The sequence below is a fragment of the Bos mutus genome, chromosome 13 (assembly GCF_027580195.1).
Source record: "Bos mutus isolate GX-2022 chromosome 13, NWIPB_WYAK_1.1, whole genome shotgun sequence".
Classification (NCBI taxonomy): domain Eukaryota; kingdom Metazoa; phylum Chordata; class Mammalia; order Artiodactyla; family Bovidae; genus Bos; species Bos mutus.
In genome coordinates this window covers 56,127,542-56,150,086 of record NC_091629.1, presented here as the reverse complement: position 1 = coordinate 56,150,086, position 22,545 = coordinate 56,127,542, and the positions used below count along the sequence as shown (strand labels likewise).

General features: G+C 43.3%; 1 protein-coding gene across 7 annotated transcripts in view; it reads left to right on the top strand.

Moving 5' to 3' along the window:
* The window catches only part of PTPRT (protein tyrosine phosphatase receptor type T), a 1,153,310-nt gene that overhangs the window by 6,283 nt on the left and 1,124,482 nt on the right, over positions 1 to 22,545 (top strand). The window lies entirely within an intron of this gene.

Sequence of the window (22,545 nt, the reverse complement as noted above, 5' to 3'; positions counted from 1 at the left end):
CATCACTTTGGCAAAAACGAAAAAGTTTAAGACTATCAAGTTTTGACAACGATTGGAGCAATTAGGTGGCTTTGTTCATTGTTGAGTAGTGAATATTGAAACAGCTTTTCTGAGTGCTCATTTGGCAATGTCTGCTAAATTTGAGAAAGTGAATGCTTTGTGCCTGAAGTGTTTTGGTAGGCTTTGCATTGGTGGTGGAAGGGGAGGGAATAGACCATTCATCCCTTATCTTTCTCATTAAGCCAAGGATGTAGAAATTGGGAAGCCCCCTGCTTGGGGGCAGATACAACATGTTTTTGGCTTCTTAGTTTCCTAACAGGATGAATAGCTTTTAAGGGTGAGAAAAAAGTTCCATCCTTGCATTTTTCTGCCTTTTGGGGATTTTTGTAAGCACCCTGGAAGAATGTGCCCCCGGCAGACCCTGTGCTGCTCTTACGATGTTGATTAACCTCAAACATTGTGGGCATCCTGACTGCATCCAGGGGAATGTCACCCACATTCCCAGCTCCAGCTTCCCAAGACCCTGGAAATGCTGTGCCTCTCAGATCACCCCGACTTTGCTTTACTCCCGCTTATCCCAGTGGTTCCAAAGCCAGTCCTGAGATGACAAGCCTGTTTGTTTTGGTCCTTTTGTGACTCACAGTGGATGGTTATTATTCATCTGTTTAAGGGTCATGTATTTGTCTCTTTGGAACCAAGCATGAATTCATGGATTCAACATCAGCAAGGAGAATGTTTTAAAGACTGCTTAAGGGTTTAATCCTCACGAACGGGTGGCCTTGGGTGGTCTGGATTAGCTTTAACGGACTATAATTATGCCTTTCTCTGCTGCTCAATTGGCATCAAGTAGGTCAATGGGAGCCCCTTTAAACCAGTTCCGTTTTCTTAATTTTCAGACATCTTTGACAGCATCCTGACTTTTCTGTGACAACAAGGATCTTCAGGCTTACCTCCAGGTTTTCTGTTTCAAACATCCAGTCAGTTATGTCTTACAAAGAGACCTGGTCCCTTTTTGTGGAGATGTCAGAACCTGAGCTGCCCACTGTGTTTTATTTGTACACTGGAAGAAAACTGAATAAAACAAGAGCTGTTGGTAATCTTAGGGAGAGAAAAAGAAAGACATTAAAATTTTTTATTTTAATTGGAGGCTAATTACTTTACATATTATAGTGGTTTTTGCCATACATTGACATGAATCAGCCATGGGTGTACATGTGTCCCCAATCCCGAACCCCCCTCCCATCTCCCTCCCCATCCCATCCCTCAGGGTCATCCCAGTGCACCAGCCATGAGCACCCTGTCTCATGCATCGAACCTGGACTGGCAATCTATTTCACATATGGTAATATAAAAAAATGTTTCAATGCTATTCTCTCAAATCATCCCACCCTTGCCTTCTCCCACAGAGTCCAAAAGTCTGTTCTTTACATCTGTGTCTCTTTTGCTGTCTTGCATATAGGGTCATTGTTACCATTTAAGAAAGACATTTTTAAACAGCATGCCTCTATGACCATTTATCTCTCTGGTTTTTTTTGTAAGTTGATTTGATCATGCAAATATATTAATTAAAAATAATTTTGGCATTGTCGTCGTATGTGCTTGCCTGTGAGTATAGTCTCGATGTTGATGCCACCATTTCTTCTTTTCTTAATCATGTTGGAATTAGCCCTTAAGTGCATGGGTCCAGGTGATGCTCACTGTCTGTGTTTTTTGGGCACCAACTTTCTAAAAGGAAAAACGGAAATCTGGTCTCACCCTAAGGCAGCTTGGTGAGTTGTCTGTCGCTGTGTAATGGGTTATTCCTCGAGACATAGTGACTTTATTGTCTCACCGTTTCTCTGAATCAGGACTCTGAGTGGCACGGCTGGGTGCTCTGGGTCTCTCCCAGGCTGCAGTCAGGATAGTGGCTGAGGCTGTCATCACCTGGGCTCAAATGGGGAAGGGTCTGCTCCTGAGATCACTCACAGGCTTGTTTGGAGGATTCAGTTACTCATGGCTGTTGGACTTGAGGGCCTCAGTTCCTCATGAGCTGGAGGGAGACCATCTGGGTTCCTTGCTACATGGACTTCTCCATCACAGCATGGTACCTGCCTTCACCAGAGTGAGATGTTGACGGGGTGGGGAGAGTAAGAGCAAGCTGGAAGTCAGTCTTTGCAACCTCATTTCGGAAGTGACATCCATCACTCTTGACATGTTCAAGTCAAGTCACTGGGTTCAGCTCACCCTCAAGGGGAGGGAACACCTAGGGTCTTGACTCCCAGCAATAGAAGATCTTTCAGAACCACGTTAGGAGCTCAGCCACAGGAACCTCAAATAAATGACCCGTGGTATAGGAAATTTCGGGTCTTGGAGAAAAATACAAACATCACTTTTAAAGTGTGTTCACATCTTTTCATTCTTTTTATTATTTTGGGCAGTGTCAGTTCGGTGTCAAGATTTTACTCTCTAAAGGACTTTGAGTAAAGAGATTTATTGTCTCACACTTGACTTAAATGTTTAAAAAATTAAGAAAGTCAGAAGGTGAAAAATGAATTAATAGGAAGATTCATCAGAAAATTTTTCAAACCTTACCCTAAAACTTGAAGTACTGTGTTTTTGTAAGACTATAAAATGATCACACTAGTATCCACAAGATACTAGTTTATAGGAAGACCCAGTTAATAGGAAACAATAGCTCCACAAGACCCAGTTAATAGGAAACAGTAGGTTAGGGTATTAATAAGATTTAGCTGAAATTTGTTAGTTTTATTGCATATGGATACTCAGTAAAAAATTTAGTACTTAATATTTTAGGCCTTTTGGACCTATTTTTAGACAGTTTTTTTCCTTTTAATTTTCACAGGCTAAAATTGAGAATTAAATTGGCAGTGATTGCAAGGCTTAATGTAAATATACAAATTATTATATGGATCAAAACATGTCCTGCCTGAACTTTTAGATTTGATTGCTGAGGCAGTAGTACGGTCATTACAGAAGAACATCACTTAATATTTTGGTGATGCTAGTGGTAAAGAACCTGCTTGCCAATGCAGGAGAATTAAGAGACGCAAGCTCGATCCCTGGGTCAGGAAGATCCCCTGAAGGAGGAGATGGCAACCCACTCCTGTGTTCTTGCCTGGAGAATCCCACGGGCAGAGGAGCCTGGCAGGCTGCTGTCTATAGGGTCAGACTTAGCACTCACACACGTGGATGGGGCCCATGAAATCTTCCAGGAAGGATGGTTTTGTGAAATCCAGATAGGCTGACCAGACATTAGAGCTCCTGATGGGGATGTGCTCCAGAAATGTACCTGTTTTCACACATTACCTATTTGCTTGGTGTTGGGAGTGGTGGCTCCACAGGTCCCCATTGTGCTTGTCTAGGCAGTTGTCTATAAGTAAGTAGGTGGGAGGGTCACTGGTTTACAATGCCCAACTCCAGGCCCTTCTGGACTCACCTCTGCAAGGTGACCTTAAGGAAGGAGGAAACCCAGACGCCTCGAATTTGCCCTTCGTCTGCATTGGGGAAGTGCTTGTCTGGCTTCCACTTTCAGGGGCTTGGATTTTTGAGCAGTTTCTCATTTGTTCATTGTCATCCTCAGTCCTGCTGAGTCAGACTGTGCAAGGTTAGGTGCCAGGCACCCCTCCTGCTGTGAAGGAGGAGGGGGCATACTCGTCCTTGGTGTCTAGGTGAGGCTGCTGCACGTCGCTCCGTGAAACTTGCACAGCTCTACCTGCAGGACCGGGTCAAGGATCTCCTTCTGCTCCACTGGACCGGCTTTGAGTTCAGAGTTGTTTCCATATCTAGTCTTTCTCCTATTTCCAGATCCAGAGCTCTGATATTTCAGCTGTTATTTTTTCTTTCACCTGCCAGATATTTTCTGTTTATCCTCTCTTTACCTTTTACATTATCCTTTTACCTTCTTATTACAGGAAATATGTACACCGGGTTGGGGTAATGGTTTTTAGCTTGGAAACTTCAGAACAAAGACTTTAAAGAAGACTCTAACATGTCTCAAACCAGGACTGGGGAGGGGTGGAGTGGGAGGAATGATCAGTTGTAGTCAGGGTCTAGGATCATGGCCAGCCTCTTTTCTGTACCTCAGCTGGCTCCAGTTTAGGATAGTTATCTTCTTCTAAACACAATTGTCTGGAACAGAACAGAGGGCAGCTCTCTAACACTTGAGTTGCATTGTCTTGAGGCCCTTTAAATTGGATTTATGGAGGAACTGTGGAACCTCCTGGCAAAAGGAAACTTACAGTTTCCAACTGCTCAGATGCTCAGCTCAAACATGCAGACACCCTAACTGAACTCCGTACCACTCTTGCTTCAAACAGAAGTTTAAAAAACTTTTTGGGGGATGTACATATTGGTGCAAATTTTCCAATTCAATTAAGTCTTAAATTTTCTGTACAGAGGACATGTATTCCAAGTAGAACATTACTCCTGGGACTTGACCCCTTGAACACAATTTTTGGTGTTCAGTTAACCTGAACAAATCCCAGAGTTTCAAGGTCACCATTGTGTGTATAGATGTATGTGTATTTTAAAACAAAATTTTTTTTACCTATGATATTTCTTTTTAAAATATTAATCTATTTATTTTAATTGGAGGATAATTACTTTACAATATTGTGATGGTTTTTGCCATACATCAACATGAATTAGCCACAGGTGTACATTAAAACAAAATTTCTTAGTTTAACTTGGGACCTCTCTCTCTACTGGTCACTCTTTTAGTGAAGGTTGATGATGTCAGAACTTTCTTACTTTATTATCTTTATGTCTTCTTACCCATAAAATGTTCAGCATACATTTAAATTCACTTGTATACAGAATCACATTGTTATTACTTTTACCTGAGAATTAATTTAGCAAGTCCTGAAGCATTTCTCAATTCCGTTCTCATTTTCTCTTAACTCCAAAACCTCAGCAGCTATCATTTCTGCCCCCAGAATTGCTGATGACCTGTTCCACGTGGAGCTCTAGGAATCTTGGTACTTCCCCCATACTGGCCTACCTTTTCAGATGTCTAAGTGGGGGTCCTCCCTTTGTGATCTGTACGTTTGGCTCAAATCTGACATTTCCTCCTTTTGGGGTCTGAACTCCCTTTGGAGAAAATACTTAGTTCTGGTTACTGTTTTGGCTCATACAGAAGCTTCCAGGAATTATGCCTTGAGCTCATTGCTCTTGGCTCAGCCATCTTTTTTTATATGCAAGGTCCAAATGATTGGAGGCAGAAGAACAGTGAATAACTTTCATTTGGCTCAGTGCCTCTCACAAAGATTCTCACGTTTCAGGCATGTTTTACTTATTGTTTCCTACCTTGGCATTCTGATCTCAGACTAAAATCTGGCTATGACGGTGAGTGAGGCACGCCTGTCCCACTTCTGACACCAGTGGCAGAGTCAAAATGGATTAGAGGTTTTCTGGCAGAGATCTTGTTTGTGCTCCAAACTTCCATAAATTCCTGATTTATTTAACCAGAGATGCAGGGTCTCATGGAAGAGAGGTGACCACACAGAGATGAAGCAGATATAGTGTCTTGGCCTGACTTTTTCTGGCCTCTTGGTTCCCCTCATGGAGTGCCCGTCTCCTAGTGGCACCTTCAACACTGGCAGAATCCTGTTTATACACAGAAGCAGCCCGAATTTTGCTGTGCCACTGCATATAAGATCTTGGAAGATTTTATACTAAAAATATGAGCATCTATTAAGAGATATTTACAAATATTTACCAATATGTTCTTCTGGTTCATGAAGCAAACTCAGCATCTGCAAGGCTACATCCTTTTCTGTAGGAAGAAAAAAGAGAGCCTATTTTATGGATAACAATTGAATATTGTATTACTGATAACACCCTGTATGTTTATGTTAGTATAAGAAGCAAAATGGAAGGCTGCCCTTTGCAAAATAAGTATAGAGAAAAATGGAATTGAGATGGTTGCATAAAGGGCATTTTGGCCTTAATTTGTGATATTCTATTTCATTTGAAATGGAGAATGCACTTAAAAATTTGTTAAAATCGGTTGATAATTCTTGATAGAGAAGAATATAGGTGTTAATTACACTTCTCTTTGTAATGTTTCTGCATTTAAATTATTTCCTTAAAAAGCGATACCCTTGTAATTTAAGATTTGTTGCAAATTATAGGGATTTTTAAATATATGTACTGTTCCTCCATCATTCTTTCAAAACAAATTGAGGTTTTATTTTCTGTATGGAAAGCCTTCTTTCAGAGTCTGTAATGAGGAATCCTACGGGGAAGTCTAAGACCCCTGCCTCTGGTTGGAAGAAACAAGGCAGAGAATTGCGTTGCAGATGCAGGGAGGCCCTGGAGCATGAGTGACGGGGGCCCAGATGGAGGAGGAGTTCTTAGGTATCATCATCCGCCACTTTCCACACCCCCTTCTCTCCCCTGGGAACTCCATGGAGGAATAACAGAGATTCTTGAAGGCTGTGGGAGGCACGTTTCACCTAGAGGAATAAGATTGCAGAATCTTTTCAATGTTTAGAAATGCTGTGAACCTGGACACAGTTTTCCCATCTGTAAAATGACCAGATGACATCTGTGTTTCTCAAGAGCTGGAGTTCTAGTCTTTGACTTTAGGATTTTGATTGTTTCCCCAGAAAATCAGATCATTTGAGATCTTTGATAGAGGTTAAAATATTAAAAATCTACCCTTTCCTGATGAATCCGTTTTGTTATTTGATACCATCCATAGTCTGTTCTAAAGGAAGGAATTGTGAAATCTCCAGGGCCTAGAGGTGAAACAAAAAGAATCAGTTTCCTGGATTGTTTATTTCAAAGGGCGACTCCACTAGTCCAGATTAGAATATGACAGAGGGAATTTTCACTCTCCAGGGATGAAAATTTCTAAACCCAAAGGAGTATACAGAGGAGCAGAGCATTTGGCTCATGTTGGAATGGAAAGCAGGAAATTCAAGGAGATGACAAGTCATTTGGTGAGATGATGGATGATAGAGGAATAATAATAGGGAACCAGATTTCAAAGTTATGAAAATCACAGGTGCACCGGGGTATATCTGCAGAGCATGAAGGATTCAAACTGAACCTCAGGGGAACAAATACAAGAGAGGAAATGACTACCAAAAAGGAAAACTAACTCTGCTGTGTCCTTAAGAACTTAAAATGAGCCAGATATTTTTCAAAGGCTTTTCGCTAATTGTCACTTATAGAGTCTTCATAACAGTCCTATGAAGTGGATACAGTTATCACCAAAAATGAGGAACAGAGTGGTTGAGCTATGGAGGTTACACAGTTTTAGTGAGTGGTAGAGCTAAGGCTTGAACTTGAGCAATTTGAGCCTGAAATCTGCCTTCTTAGCCACTGCTTCCAGCTTTCTCTCTGGCTTACATTGTGTTGGGTGCTGTGCTAAATTCATCCTTAGGGGGAAAGTTTAGGTCCCATTTGAAATTCCTGGGTGAAAGCCTTCCTTCAGAATTTTCAATGCGAATTCCTGTCGGGGAGTTCTAAGACTCCATTGAGTTCTCATGATGATCTCATGAAGCAGGCACAACAATTCCATATATTAGATAAGAGAATGGTTTTATGGATTAAAGGGTTTGGCCACAGTCACACATGCAGTCATCTCATTTCCAAGTCCCAAGTCCTTAAACACATGATGTTGAATTTTAGAAGACTTAGGTCTATAAATATGTGGGAGAGAGGGGCTTTGTTCCTAAGAAAGATGCCCCATCTCACCCCCCAAATAAGTCTCCAACCATACCAGTCTCAAAGGAGGGTAATTCATTGGACCCTCACTTGTCCTGGAACAAAAGTTAGGTCCTTTGATGTGGCTGATTGCACACTGGTGGCTCAGCCGCTGAAGGTGCCACCCCCAGGCACCCTTAGATGGGATGAAGGGTTCATCTTCGACTATGGTCTTTGGACCTCTGGGTCTCCAGCAAACATAGTATTTTAGGAAAACACTTTTTGGTTGGACATAGTTGACTGGATTTATTTAAACCACAGGATAGTCACCCTGTGGATTTAAGACAGAGGTATATCATTTGAGTTTTAAAAACGAGTGGCTGAGCCTAGGCTATTAGGTGGGACTGCTATTGAGTTTACACCAGCAGCTGTCGAATGTCACAGGTTTTGCAGCAAGACTTTGGTTCTAAAATATAATGCAAGTGTTAGTTGCTCAGTCATATCTGGCTCTTTGAGACCCCATGGACTGTAGCCCACTAGGCTCATCTGTCCATGGAATTCTCCAGGCAAGAATACTGGATTGGGTAGCCTTTCCCTTCTCCAGGGGATCTTCCTGACCCCCGGGATCAAACCTGGGTCTCCTGTACTGCAGGCAGATTCTTTACTACTGCGCCACCAGTGAAGCCCTCTGAAATATAAAGGTCTGTGTAATTTTATCTCGAATTTTCCAAAAGTACCAAATACCTCCCTATTGAATTTTTCATTGTGGGCCCTGCAATAAAGAATATGTAAATTTCCTCTCAATTTCTGCTCTTGTGACTGCAGTTTTGAGCTTACTCCCTGACATGAACTTTGGGTAGTTCTTGGCTGTTTTTCACTTGGAATCAGGTCTGAGGCAGGTGGACCCATCTGCTCTGTCTGCTCTGAAGGAAACAATAGCTGTTAAAAGCACAGGCTCTGATCTCAGACTATGTGGGGGTCAAGTCAGTGATGTGCTACTTATAGGCTGTATGACCTTGAGCAGGTTATTGGAACCCTCTAAGCCTCAATTTTATCATCTGTGAAATGAGGCTAATCATAGTAACTTTCTTGTAGGGTAGTTGTGAGAAATCAAGGAGTTTATGTACCTAATAAAATACTTAGCCTGGGGCTAGGCTCATGGAAGTTGCTCAGTAAATGCCATCTATTCTTGGTGGTGATGCTATTGCTGGAGCTCCGTGGAGCACAGAGTACAGGGCAAGAGTGACCAGTTGTCCTGGTTTCTCCAGGACAGAGGTGTTTCCCAGGATGTGGGACCTTCAGTGCTGAAACCAGGCAAACCAAAATGAGTTGGTCACTCAGATGCCCATCCCAGGCCACAAAGCTCTGTTCAGAGTGGCCTCATTGCATATGCTGTGCAGGTTCCTGCAAGTTGCACGCACAATTCTTATTTTTGTAGCAGAGTAAAAAAAGATTATATATTTGACCTGCATTTAATAGATGTTACTATAGGAAGAAATAAAATAGCTTTTGTCAGTTTCTGAAAATATCACCATTAGAGGAGCTGTCTGGGGTCTCCTGATATACTTTCTGGATCCTGACATGAAACAGAATCCAACTGCACTGTGTTGTGAGGCTTCCAATGAAGGGACTGCATGGTTGGGGTAAAGGGAACCCACACGGGGTCCTGAGACTTCTAGAGCCTAGGAATGGTGGGAGGTTATTGGTACCTTTTAATTTGCAAAGGAGCAGTGGGAGGGGATTATGTTAATAAGCCCTTTTGTGTGCTGCTCTGAGTTCCAGGAGGCAAGAGTCCTTTGCCCTCTGGTTCTGATTGTGTTTAGCAGATGGGGAGCACTGGCAGGGGATTTTGAGGCAGGAGGAGGGGGCTTGGGATGTTTATCCTCCTCTCCCTGCCTCACTGTGCTCTGGTAGGGCTGTCGTCCTCAGTGGCCGTGGTTCTCAAAGTGTGCTCCCTGGACCGGCAGCATCACCTGGAAACTTTATAAATGCAAATTTTGGGGACCCACCTCAGACCTGATAAATCATAAACTCTAGGGTGGGTAATCTGTGCCCTCTAGGTGACTGATACATGTGAAAATTTGAGAATTGCTCATCTAGGGAGCAGAGATATACCATTAATTTTATGTGGGGTCTTTGGCCAGTTAAGTGTCTTCTCTGGTTTGGAGTGCAGTTTCCATCTCAGCCAAATGAGAGAGAGTTTTGCCATCTCTGTTCATAGCACTTGTTCCTTTTAAATAGTCTTTTTACTTATTTATGTGTTTATTTTCTGACTCTTTTTTTCCCAACTGCCTTTTTTTTTTTTTGGCTGTGGTGTGTATTCATTGCTGTGCATGGTCTTTCTTTAGTTGCTGAGAGCAGGGGCTACTCTCTAGCTGCTGAACACGGGCCTCGTGGTGGCTGCTTCTGTTGTGGGGCAGGGACTCAAGAGCATGGGCTTAGTTGACCCACAGCATGTGGAATCTTCCCGGACCAGGGATCCGAACCCGTGTCCCCTGCATTGACAGGCAGATTCTTAACCACTGGACCCCCAGGGATGTCCTGACTCTTTTCTGTTAGAATTATCGCTCCACAAGGGTCAGGACTTTGCTCTTTTCACTACTGATCTCCCGTGCCCAGGACAGTTCCGATACATGGCAGTCAGTGTTGGTGAATGAAGGATAGGACGTGGTTTCTACGATCACTTTCAGCAGTTTTACTTTTAATGTGAAGATTCTATATTCTGTCTTATATAGTAATTGCTAGTTTATCTTAAATCTGTCAATTTGAAATCTCAACCTGCAATCCTATTTTTTTTTAAAAAGGAAAATAATAATTGATGAATTAAAGAAAGAATATTTAAAACACCCTCTGTGTGCTAGGGGAAATATGTCACACATTTCTTTTATTTATCTTCATAAAGGCTCTGTGAAATTGGATCACTATAGAGGAATGCTATCTTAATGAGATTATGTGACATACCCAAAGTCACATAGCTATTTTTTTTTTAGTTTTATTGAAGTATAGTTGATTTACAGTAGTGTTAATTTCTGCTATACAGCAAAGGGGCTCAGTTATAAATATTCTTTTTCATTGTGGTTTATCACAGGATGTTGAATATAGTTCCTTGTGCTTTATACAATAGGACCTTGTTGTTCGCAACGTTATTAACTGGCCAAACCCAGCTTCCAGTCAAGCTGTGTTCACTTCTAGGCCAGTATTGTTTTAATTTCAGAGCTGTAAAAGATTCAGACAAATCTACTGAATTGCAAAGATTGATTACATTATAAAAGAATTGTTTGCCTTGAAATATGTTTCGTCTTGAGTCACTCAACATGTTGGAGAGAGTATAGGCATTTAAGTCAGAAAGACCTGAATTGAAACCTCACCTTTTGGTGCTTAATGGCTGTGTGTCCTTGGGTGCGTAACTATACCTCTCTGAGCCTAGATTCCCCCATCCATCATCAATAGGATATAATTGTACCCTGACGGGCAGCTGTGACCATTTGAGATAATACGTATAAAATACCTGGCAAGTGATAATAGCCGTGGTGGTTTCTAAGAATTTTTTTGAGAATTGGTAATTCTTGTATAAATTGTGATAAGTCTCAGTCTAGAGGGTGGATTTTAGAGTTTACTGTTCTTCATTAGGAAAAACTGATCATGTGACTTGAACTCACAACAATCTTTGGAGATATTCTCAGTCCTGTCTGGATTGGCTATGGGCTCAGACTGCCTGAGATCCTGAATCATCTTGCTTACTTGCTGTACGTCCTTGGGCAAATTAGTTTGCCTCTCTGATCCTTAAATATCTTTATCTCAAAATGAGGAACGATAGTACCTATCTCCTTAGACTCTTAGTGTCATATGAAATAACATGTAAAATGGCAAGTAAATAGTATGAAAATTATTGTTGTTAAATGGGAATTTCTTTTGTATATCAAATAGCCCCATGGTCTCATTGCTGTTGAAATTTAGATGTGCAGATTCATGTCTGTGCACACAGTTAAAGTTGCTCAGTTGTGTCCGACTCTTTGGGACCCCATGGACTATACAGTCTGTGGAATTCTCCAGGCCAGAATACCAGAGTGGGTAGCCATTCCCTTCTTCAGGGGGTCGTCCCAACCCAGGGATCGAACCCAGGTCTCCTGCATTGCAGGAGGATTCTTTACCAGGGAAGCTATGCACGTAGTCGGCATCAAGTGAGGTCCTAAGTATGGTAACCGTACAGCAGGTATTATGTAAAACTCCTTTCTTCTCTGAAATTCTACTGTTTAGAAGGCTCATCTAGTATGCAGTCAAGATTTTGGAAAGAAGCTAAGACATCTCTGGGCTGCCCAATAGATGCTACACCCCCACACAGCTCCGGTCTTTTCTCTAAGGGAACGCCTCCAGGCTGTCATCCGGTGGCTGTAGCTCTTGCTTGACATATAATTCTAGCAAGTTTGTATATGATTCTGACCCCAGACCCCAGAGAATTTAGCAGGAAGGAGGCTGGCTGCTGCAGGGGTACATGCTTGCCTGGTGCTTAATAAGGGGAATGACGGCCTGATTGCTAGAGAGGAGCAGCAGAACTATAAGGGGTAGCCGTGAGATCTCAATAAACTCAGAAGCTGGAGCAGTAGCACATGGACAGAGGATGTTACTCTCTGAAGGCCCCGAAGGCTGTACCTTATTGCTTTCCTCAAGATTCTGTGACAGTCATGACAATTATCATGTCAGAAGAAAGAAATAGGTGTGGGTTCTGAACACAATAACTGACCTTTTAATGGCTCACCTTGAGTTATAAGAAAAGGCTAAACTGTTTTCTTTAATCCAAGTGATTCTATTTGTACGATATATTTTCAGGTGTACCATTCCACTTCAATCCTTGCTCTTAGGTGCAATCACTCTTTTGTAGTAAAGAGATTGAGTCTTAGATGCAACAAAGGACCATCCCAAGGTCACAGATACTGAAGTCCGGGGCAAGGCCTGAAGCCCCCCTGCTGTTTAGATTGTGAACCTGCGGTGTACACCATGGCCCCATTCTCCCACGTGGGAGGGAAGGGAATTTTGTATAATATTTTTAAAGCCTTTGCAGACACAGCTCTTTAAGTGTCTGCGGTGGTGGTTAGCATGATGCCTTCTGCCTAATGAACCCTGGGTTTCAGTATTTAGTACATTGAATTAAAGAGCAAACCTTGGGTGTCTGGAAGGTTTTGATATTATAAAGGAACATCTTAGGAGCAGCTGGAATGAAGGCATCATGGGAGGGGATGGAGAAGGGGATGGTCAGGTAGGAGGAAATGCATGAAGAGGATTGGTTAAAAGAGGGAGAGAGGAGGGGCCAAAGGGCCTCTCTTAATAGTATCTGGAGGCCAGGGGTGGACCAGGGCACGTGGCGTTTCCTTGGAGGAGTATGCTGCTTCTTTTTCTCTTGACTCCTTTGAATTTGCTTGACCTGACTCTTCAGGGGAGCAAGTTTACAGCCTGAGGCTTTTAGTTAAAAATAACTTTTATTTGGTGTAAGAAATTCATGCTAGCATGAGAAAAATTGTTATGGACGAGAGGTTTTGATGAAAAACAATGAGACAATGACCACTGAAGGTATGATACCCCACCTCTGGCTTCCCCTGATGCCGGTTCTATCCAAATGATCCAGGAGGCCTGGGGCTAAGAGCCATCTAATTCCATTCCTGATGTGAGGCAGGCCAGGCCGAGTGAGGTTATTGGTTCCTCCTAGACCCAGAGATGGCCATGCCATGGTTTGATTTTCCTCTTTGGAACCAAAGAGATTGTTGTTGTTCAGTCACTCAGTCGTGTCTGACTCTTTGTGACACCATGGACTGAGCACACCAGGCTTCCCTGTCCTTCACCATCTCCCTGAGCCTGTTCAAACTCATGTCCATTGAGTCAGTGATGCTGTCCAACCATCGTATCCCCTGTCGTCCCCTTCTCCTCCTGCCTTCAATCTTTCCCAGCAGGGAAAGATTGGGGTCTTTTCCAGTGAGCAAATGATGTCTCTTTGGAGGAAACAGATCAAGATTTGTTTAATGTAGTGGTTCTTTGAAAGAAATCAGTGTTTAATCTGTTATTTTAAATTTGAAAGCCTATCACAGTGCAGTAAGAGGTGTATGAAGAGTCAAAAGCACGTGACTTCTGAATTAGGATGACTTGAAAAACTCAAATTGAAGTGGAACCCTATTTGTTAACTATTGCTGTCTAAAATTTGGCACAAAGTTAGCCACTGAAAACAACACTTACTAAACCACTTTGGTCGCTGACAATGAATTGGTTATCTCAGTTTTTATGGGTCAGGTGTCTGGGCATGGCTGGGCTGGGTCCTCTGGCTCAGGGCCTCTCATGAGGCTGCCGTCCAGACAGCTAGGGCTGTGATCTCATCTGAAGACTTGACTGTGAAGGATCTCTTTCTAAGCTCATGTAGTTGTTGGCAGCATTCAGTTTTTAAAAAATTTTACTGAAGTATCAGTTCAGTTCAGTCATTCAGTCGTGTCCGACTCTTTGCGACCCCATGAATCGCAGCACGCCAGGCCTCCCTGTCCATCACCAACTCCCGGAGTTCACTCAGACTCAAGTCCATCGAGTCAGTGATGCCATCCAGCCATCTCATCCTGTGGCGTCCCCTTCTCCTCCTGCCCTCAATCCCTCCCAGCATCAGAGTCTTTTCCAATGAGTCAACTCTTTGCATGAGGTGGCCAAAGTACTGGAGTTTCCGCTTTAGCATCATTCCTTCCAATGAACACCCAGGACTGATCTCCCTTAGAATGGACTGGTTGGATCTCCAAGTCCAAGGAACTCTCAAGAGTCTTCTCCAACACCACACTTCAAAAGCATCAATTCTTCGGTGCTCAGCTTTCTTCACAGTCCAACTCTCACATCCATACATGACCACAGGAAAAACCATAGCCTTGACTAGACGGAAGTATAGTTGATACATAGTGTTGTGTTAGTTCCTGGTGTGTAGCAGAGTGATTCATTTATATCTATGTGTAATAGTTTGCATTTGGTAACCCCAAACTCCCAGTCTGTCCCTCCTCCACGTCCCCTCCTCGTCCTGTCAACCACAAGCCTTTTCTCTATGTGAGTCTGTTTCTGTTTGTAAAGAAGTTCGTTTGTGTCATAGTTTAGATCCCACATTTAAATGCTGTCACATGGGATTTGTCTGACTTACTTCATGAGTATGATAATCTCTAGGTCCATCCATGTTGCTGCGAATGGCAGCATTTCATTCTTTTTTATGGGTGAGTAGTATTCCATTGTATGTATACACACACACACACACACATATATCCCACGTCTTCCTTATCTACTCATTTGTCTGTGCACGCTTACCTTGCTTCCATATCTTGGCAGTTGTAAGCAGTGCTGTGATGAACTGTGGGATGCACGCATCTTTTCAAATGAAGAGTTTTCATGTTGGGGGATATATGCCCAGGAGTGGGATTTCTGGATCATACAGTATGTCTCTATTTTCAGTTTTTTTAAGGAAGCTCCGTATTGTTTTCCATGGTGGTTGCGCCAGTTTACATCCCCAGCAGCAGTGTAGGAAGGTTCCCTGTTCTCCACACTCTCTCCAGTGTTTATTATTTCTTGACTTTTTAATGGTGGCTGTTTTGACTGGTGTGACATGATACCTCACTGTAGTTTTGATGTGCACTTCTCTAATAATTAGCAATAGTGAGCATCTTTTCATGTGCCTGTTTACCATCTGTAACAATCATTCAGTTTTTTAGCAGACTGCCAGACAAGGGTCTTACTTCCTTATGGCCTGTTGGCCAGAGGCCAGTCTTAGTTCTTTGGGACATGGGTCTCTCCAACAAAGTGGTCTGCTTCATCTTCTAGGCAAGGGAGAAGCTCTGCCAGCAAGACAGAGGTCACAGTCTTACCTACCTAATCGCAGCAGTGACATCCATCACCTTTGCCGTTTTGTGTTGGTTAGAAGCTGGTCACCGGTCCTGCCCACACTCAGGGAGGGGATTACACAAAAGCATAAAAACTGGGAAGTGAGGATCATTGGGGACCAGCTTAGAATCTGCTTGCCATAGACCCACATCTCAAACGCCCCCTCCCATCCTGTTTTTTGGTATTCTTCAGAGCCTTGCCACAAAACGTTTTGCTGCTATGGGTATGGGAGGGATTGAAATTTAAGTAAGAGACTGCAAGAGGGGGATGGAAAAATCTGTTGTGTTTGACCTGGTTACTCACTTATCCTGATTGCCCTATCAGGGGGCTTGAATTATGTGACTTCCTTTCACCCTCACTGATAACCCTGAGAAGTAGGCAGGTGAGGGAACCAGGATGTAGACACAAGCTTGAGTCTTGTCTAAGCTTGTGAGGGTTGAGAGGCGTTGGATTTTGAAGAGGTCAGAAGGTGTTAGGAGGAAAGGCTTTGCTGGGGTTGGTAACACTGGGTGCTTTTTCTCTGCTGGAGCACGGTTAGCTGAAGCTAGGCTGTGGGCAGAGTTCAATGTCAGGACACGAAGTACAGCCTCCGTGCAGATGTGAAGGTCGGGCTCTGGAGGAAATGTTGGAGTTCGGGACTCAGGAAAGGTGGCACACAGTAAGCCCAACGAAGCCGAAAAGGGCCAAGTCTCAGGAGCCTCTCCTTTCATATAAGGAAGAAGTAGGGGAGAAACGCTGTGCTTGTCTTCACCATTCGTTCACACGCAGCACACTGTTGGACTTGATGAAACCAGATGAAGCCATTGTATCCGTGTCTGCCAGCCACGAAGCCTGCCACCTTTGTGTGCACAGCTGGGATTGAGTTTTTTTTTTTTTTTTTCAGTTTTCTCTTATATTATAAAAACGAACAGAAAAATGGAAATGCAGGTAGTCACAGTAGTACATGGAGGCAAAGATGGAGCCTGATATACAAACAGTGTCGACTGTTTCTCTTCCATTTATGGCTGGTCAGATAGTTCCCGTTGTGAAAGGAAATCAGATGAAGCACCTGTCTGAATTGATGGGAGTGTGTCCTCCAACATTGTGCCGCCAAGGCCATGTTTTGCGATGTAGGAAAATAAGGAAATCTTTAAAATTACAGACTGAAAATCATCGTTAAAGAAAAAAAGCTTCAGTGATTTGGGTACAGAGAGAAATCAACAGATCCATAGAGCTTCTGATGGGAGATGGTTGACTCCAGAATCCTTGATCAAAAGGACAGCGTTGGGCTTCCTATGGATGCATTTGTCCAAGAAAGTTGATGACAGTGTCAGAATCACCACACAGCTGCCAAAGTAATTTTTTTAAACCATAAATCAGACCATGTCCCTCTTCTCTTTCAAATCGCATCACTTGTCTTTAGAATAAAGCCCCCAACCCAAACTGCTGCTTCTTGCCTCCAAGATCTGGCTCCTGAGACTGTTTTTAACCCCGTCTCTCACCGTTACCACTGCCATTCCTGGATTGAGACTGGCCTGGCAGGTGGGGGTGGGGTCACCAATCCTCATCCCAGGGCCAGATCTGGCCTTGCCACCTGTTTGTGTGTGGACTGTGAACTAAGAATGGTTTTCACGTCTTAATGGTTGTTCACAGCAAAAGGAGGACAGCATTTTGTAACATGGGGTGATGGTATGGAATTCACATTTCAATGTCTGTAAAGGATTATCTTGGGACACAACTTTGTCCCTTTGTTTGCAGGTTGCCTGTGGCCGCTTTTGTGCTGCAGTGGTGGAGCTGAGTAGTGGCGAGGAGGACTGAAGCCCTGCAGAGGCTAAAGTAATTACCACTTGGCTCTCTATAAAAAAGGTTGGCAGACTTCTGCTCTAGCCACACTGGCCTTTTTCTCTTTTCTTGAACAGTCAAAATCTGTGCCCACCTCAGGGCCTTTGCTCTTGCTGTTCTTTTTACTCATTTTTTGGCTATGTCGCACAGCATGCGGGACCTTGGTTCCGTGAGCAGGGATTGACCCTGTGCCCTCTGCATCGGAAGGACAGTGTCTTAACCACTGGGCCACCAGGGAAGTCTCTGTTTTTTCTACTAGGGATGCTTCTTTGTTTCACCCTTCCCACAAGTATCACTCCTGCACTTTCTGTCCACATTAGCTTAACTCTGTTGATGTGTTAATAACATCTGCTATCTCGAAGTATTTACTTACTCATTTGTTTCTCCCACTTGAATGTAAGCTCTTGGAGGGAACAGTTCTGTCTTACCACTTAGGAAGGAAGCACTTGGCACATCACGGGTGCTCTGTAGATGTTTGTTGACAGACTGTGGAATGAATGGAAATCAGTGCTGAACCTCCAGCCCAATCTTCTCCTGCATCTCTGCCAGGACTTCCTTCTCCCCAACACAAACTCATTTTCTCCTTTGCATGAGATGTCATTTTCAGTAAGCTGAGATAATTGGATTTTAAGATAAGACATCACAAAATTAAATTTATTGTTTGTAATTTAATTTATTTTAAAATATTTTAGCTAATCCTGAATAATCAGGAGTACACTGTAGACACTTGTTAAGAAATGAAGCATTGACACTACAATTAAAATTTCATAATTTTTGTAGCTCCCTCCCCACAGATACCCACCTCTACTCCACTCTTACAGTGTGTAAAGATCTGTATATTCCAAACTTCCGGTTTGCAACTAATTTTTACGAGCATGTTTTCTGAAAGAGAAAATGTGGAATGAATGTGCTTCTCCCTCCTCCTCCTCTTCCCACTCCTTTTTACACACACATAAGGAGGCCCAGGTGAGATGGATGTGCTCTGGGTGGATGTCCTTGGATGGCTTTCCCCCAGGACACTAGTCCAGTGGAGGCACCACAGAACTGTAACATAATATGTGAGAACCAGCCGCTGCCTTACACGTACAGCCTGTTCTTCACCTCATGGTGACGGCATGGACCGTGAGAACACTTTGATGTAATCGAGGGCAAGTGTGATTTGGGCTGTAGAGCAAATGGCACAAAGCCAGCACTCTGTGTCAGTTGTTGACCACAGATGTTTGTCTTGGAGATTCAAAAGCTGCTAAGCAGCTGCTGTTCATGAAAAATCTTAGGAAGCCTGGCTCCAGTACTTGGTCGGTCATCCTTGCTACTATCAAATGTAGGTCTCTGTTCTCTCCCCAGCCCATTCCTTTGGTCCGTCAGTATTTGCTGAGTTCCCTGTCCGGGTCATCCACTGGAGCTCCATCAGCAGGGGAGACACAAAGGACCATTCCTGTGCTCAAGGAGCTTACTGTCTGGTTTGGGGAAACAGATGGGCATGTCTGTGGTCATGGTACAGAGACAGTAGCTGTGTTGATAAAGTGCTGCTGCAGTGGGCAACCTGGGGAACGGCTTACTTGGGTGGAGCCAGGGATGGTTTCTGGTAGACAGTGAGGCTTTGCTGTGGGGTAGTGAGGCAGGTGAGGGCATGGGAGAACTGCAGATCACTGAAAACCCAAGCCCTTTGGTATGGTTGGAGCCATAGAGGCTGAGTTAGTGTGGCGGGAGGGAAAGGGAGGGGCAGGGAGGAGTGAGAGGCAGCCCCTTGACCTGGTCCAGAAAGGCTTGCCTCCTTTGCTGCTTCTGATCCAGGACCGTGGAGACCTCTGTTGGTAGGGAGCCAGGGGTCACTGAGATGGTTTTGGGCACTGATAGTTGTGTGCTTCAGTGATTCAGAGTAGCTCAGCATAGAATAGCTTTTGCTTCTGCAGAAAGCTGTTACTCTGCTTTCTGTGCATTTGTTAACAAAACCAAAGCTTTAGAGTCAGACACTGGCTTTCCCAGTACAACATTTCTGACCCTAGGAAGTTACTGAGTCCAGCTGTGCCTCAGTTTCATCATCTTTTAAAAGGGTATAATCATAAAACCCACTGCATAGGATCATTCTGAGAATTTAATTAGTTACTACAGATATAAAGCACATAATAATCACACATTCAGTAGTCCGTATTACTACTATTTGTTTTATTGATGCCCCCAAATGTGTACCATGCTTGTTTAATTATATCTTCCTGATTCTTGTCCTCCAGTTTCAAATACAGGAATCACCATATTAGCATGGTAATGCTGCAATAATAATCCACTGAGTTGATGTAAATAAGGAACATCTGTGCAATATTTATGACCCATAAAACACAGTTATACTCTAAAATGTTGTTGTAATCCCAAGTAGGTCACTGCAGTGGTCCATGATCAGAGGACCCTCCTGGGGCCCTGGGCTGTGTTCACTGAGGTCTGTGCCAGACAGCCCAGATGGGGACGGGCACTGCCACATGGCAGTTGGCAAAAATTAGACTCCTGAGGGTTTTTTTGCCCATCAGAGCAAAAAATGAGTTATCTTTTTGCAGGAAAAATAGGGTGAAGGTACTTTTAAAATCAAGAACAGCCAGCTTTCAGTTGCCTGTGTGGGTTTAAATGCTTGCTGGACTGTGTAGTGGATATTTAAAATCCCAGTGTGGTTTCCTCACCTTCAGTGCAATTCTGTCATGTCTCTTACCATTTTCTTACCATTTTTACTCGGGTGTCCAGGAAACTCTGAGTCAGATTTGCAGCCCCATCTTAGTCATTATGTATGAGCTCGCAACAGGTGATTTTTCTAAGGCCTCTCTTCCCTTTGATCTTGATTTTCTTCCATTTATTCTTGTATTCTTATATTCTCTTTGGATTGTATGTGTTTTTTTTTTTTTTTTTTAAAGTCAGCTAACCTTTAAATGTTCAAGCTGGTTTTAGAAAAGGCAGAGGAACCAGAGATCAAATTGCCAACATCTGCTGGATCATTGAAAAAGCAAGAGAGTTCCAGAAAAACATCTATTTCTGCTTTATTGACTATGCCAAAGCCTTTGACTGTGTGGATCACAAGAAACTGTGGAAAATTCTGAAAGAGATGGGAATACCACACCACCTGACCTGCCTCTTGAGAAACCTATATGCAGGTCAGGAAGCAACAGTTAGAACTGGACATGGAACAACAGACTGGTTCCAAATAGGAAAAGGAGTACGTCAAGGCTGTATATTGTCACCCTGCTTATTTAACTTATATGCAGAGTACACCATGAGAAACATTGGGCTGGAAGAAGCACAAGCTGGAATCAAGATTGCCGGGAGAAATATCAATAACCTCAGATATGCAGTGACACCACCCTTATGGCAGAAAGTGAAGAGGAACTAAAATGCCTCTTGATGAAAGTGGAAGAGGAGAGTGAAAAAGTTGGCTTAAAGCTCAAATTCAGAAAACTAAGATCATGGCATCTGGTCCCATCACTTCATGGGAAATAGATGGGAAAACAGTGGAAACAGTGTCAGACTTTATTTTTCTGGGCTCCAAAATCACTGCAGATGGTGACTGCAGCCATGAAATTAAAAGACGCTTACTCCTTGGAAGGAAAGTTATGACCAACCTAGATAGCATATTAAAAAGCAGAGACATTACTTTGCCAACAAAGGTCCGTCTAGTCAACGCTATGGTTTTTCCAGTGGTCATGTATGGCTGTGAGAGTTGGACTGTGAAGAAAGCTGAGCACCGAAGAATTGATGCTTTTGAACTGTGTTGTTGGAGAAGACTCTTGAGAGTCCCTTGGACTGCAAGGAGATCCAACCAGTCCATTCTAAAGGAGATCAGTCCTGGGTGTTCACTGGAAGGACTGATGCTAAAGCTGAAACTCCAATACTTTGGCTACCTGATGTGAAGAGTTGACTCATTGGAAAAGACCCTGATGCTGGGAGGGATTGGGGGCAGGAGGAGAAGGGGATGACAGAGGATGAGATGGCTAGATGGCATCACCGACTCGATGGACATGAGTTTGAGTCAACTCCAGGAGTTGGTGATGGACAGGGAGGCCTGGCACGCTGCAATTCATGGGTTCGCAAAGAGTCGGATACGACTGACTAACTGAATTGAACTGAACCTTTAAATGCTTTAATGAACATGTCAGGGTAATGCGAGGCTCTTTCTGCTTGTCATTTGATATGTTCATAGAGTCTGCACACTCATTTCCATTATAGGCTAAGAAAAACGCAAACAGCAAGACAGATCTGCTAAGTGCCCAAGTCAAGTTCAGTATAGTGTGCATAAGGCTCAGCTAGCTTGTTCTGCAAAGGGTCAGAGAAGCAGAGACAGTATGTAACTGAATGGGTCAGCTGTGTTCCAATAAAACTTTATGTACAAAATCAAGCAGCTGGCCCTTAGGTCGTGGTTTCTGATCTGTGTGTTAGTGTAATGTGCATAGAGTTTGGCCACCTGATGCAAAGAGCTGACTCATTAGTAAAGACCCTGATGCTGGGAAAGATTGAAGTCAGGAGGAGAAGGGGATGACAGAGGATGAGACGGTTGGATGGCATCACCAACTTAATGGACAGGAGTTTGAGCAATCTCTGGGAGATGGTGAAGGACAGGGAAGCCTGGCATGATGCAGGCCATGGGGTTGCAAAGAGTCGGACATGACCGAGTGACTGAACAACAGTATATAGTGTATGTAATTCACTAGTCACTAAGTGTCCACCTCAATGAACTGTCATCACAGGATGATGCTTCCATGAAACCACTCCTGAGGCCGGGAGGTTAGAACAGGGCCAGGGTCTTGAGGTGCCCCCACACCTCTTCCCATGTGTCACCTGTCTCTATCACAGAGGTAACCAGTGACTTCTACACATAATAAATAAATTTTTCATTACATTAAGTCCCACATATGAAAACATCATAGATTAAAAAAAATTACTCTCAAGAGGCAGACCTGATACATGGTCAGCATATATGACTGACTTTAGCATCACACTCAAATGACCGATAAGCCCTTTGAGTTTTACTTCTTTTGCCTGTAAAATGGGGATGTTAGTGCTTATATTGGGGGCCGTATGAAAAATAAATTGGATGCCATACTTGTCTTGAATGCAGTCCTGTGTCCAGAGACCACCTAAGTTAATTTCTCATCAGTGAGATCACCTTTTCCACACTGGAGGGCACCTCTTTGGGATGGTGCTCACTCTGCATAG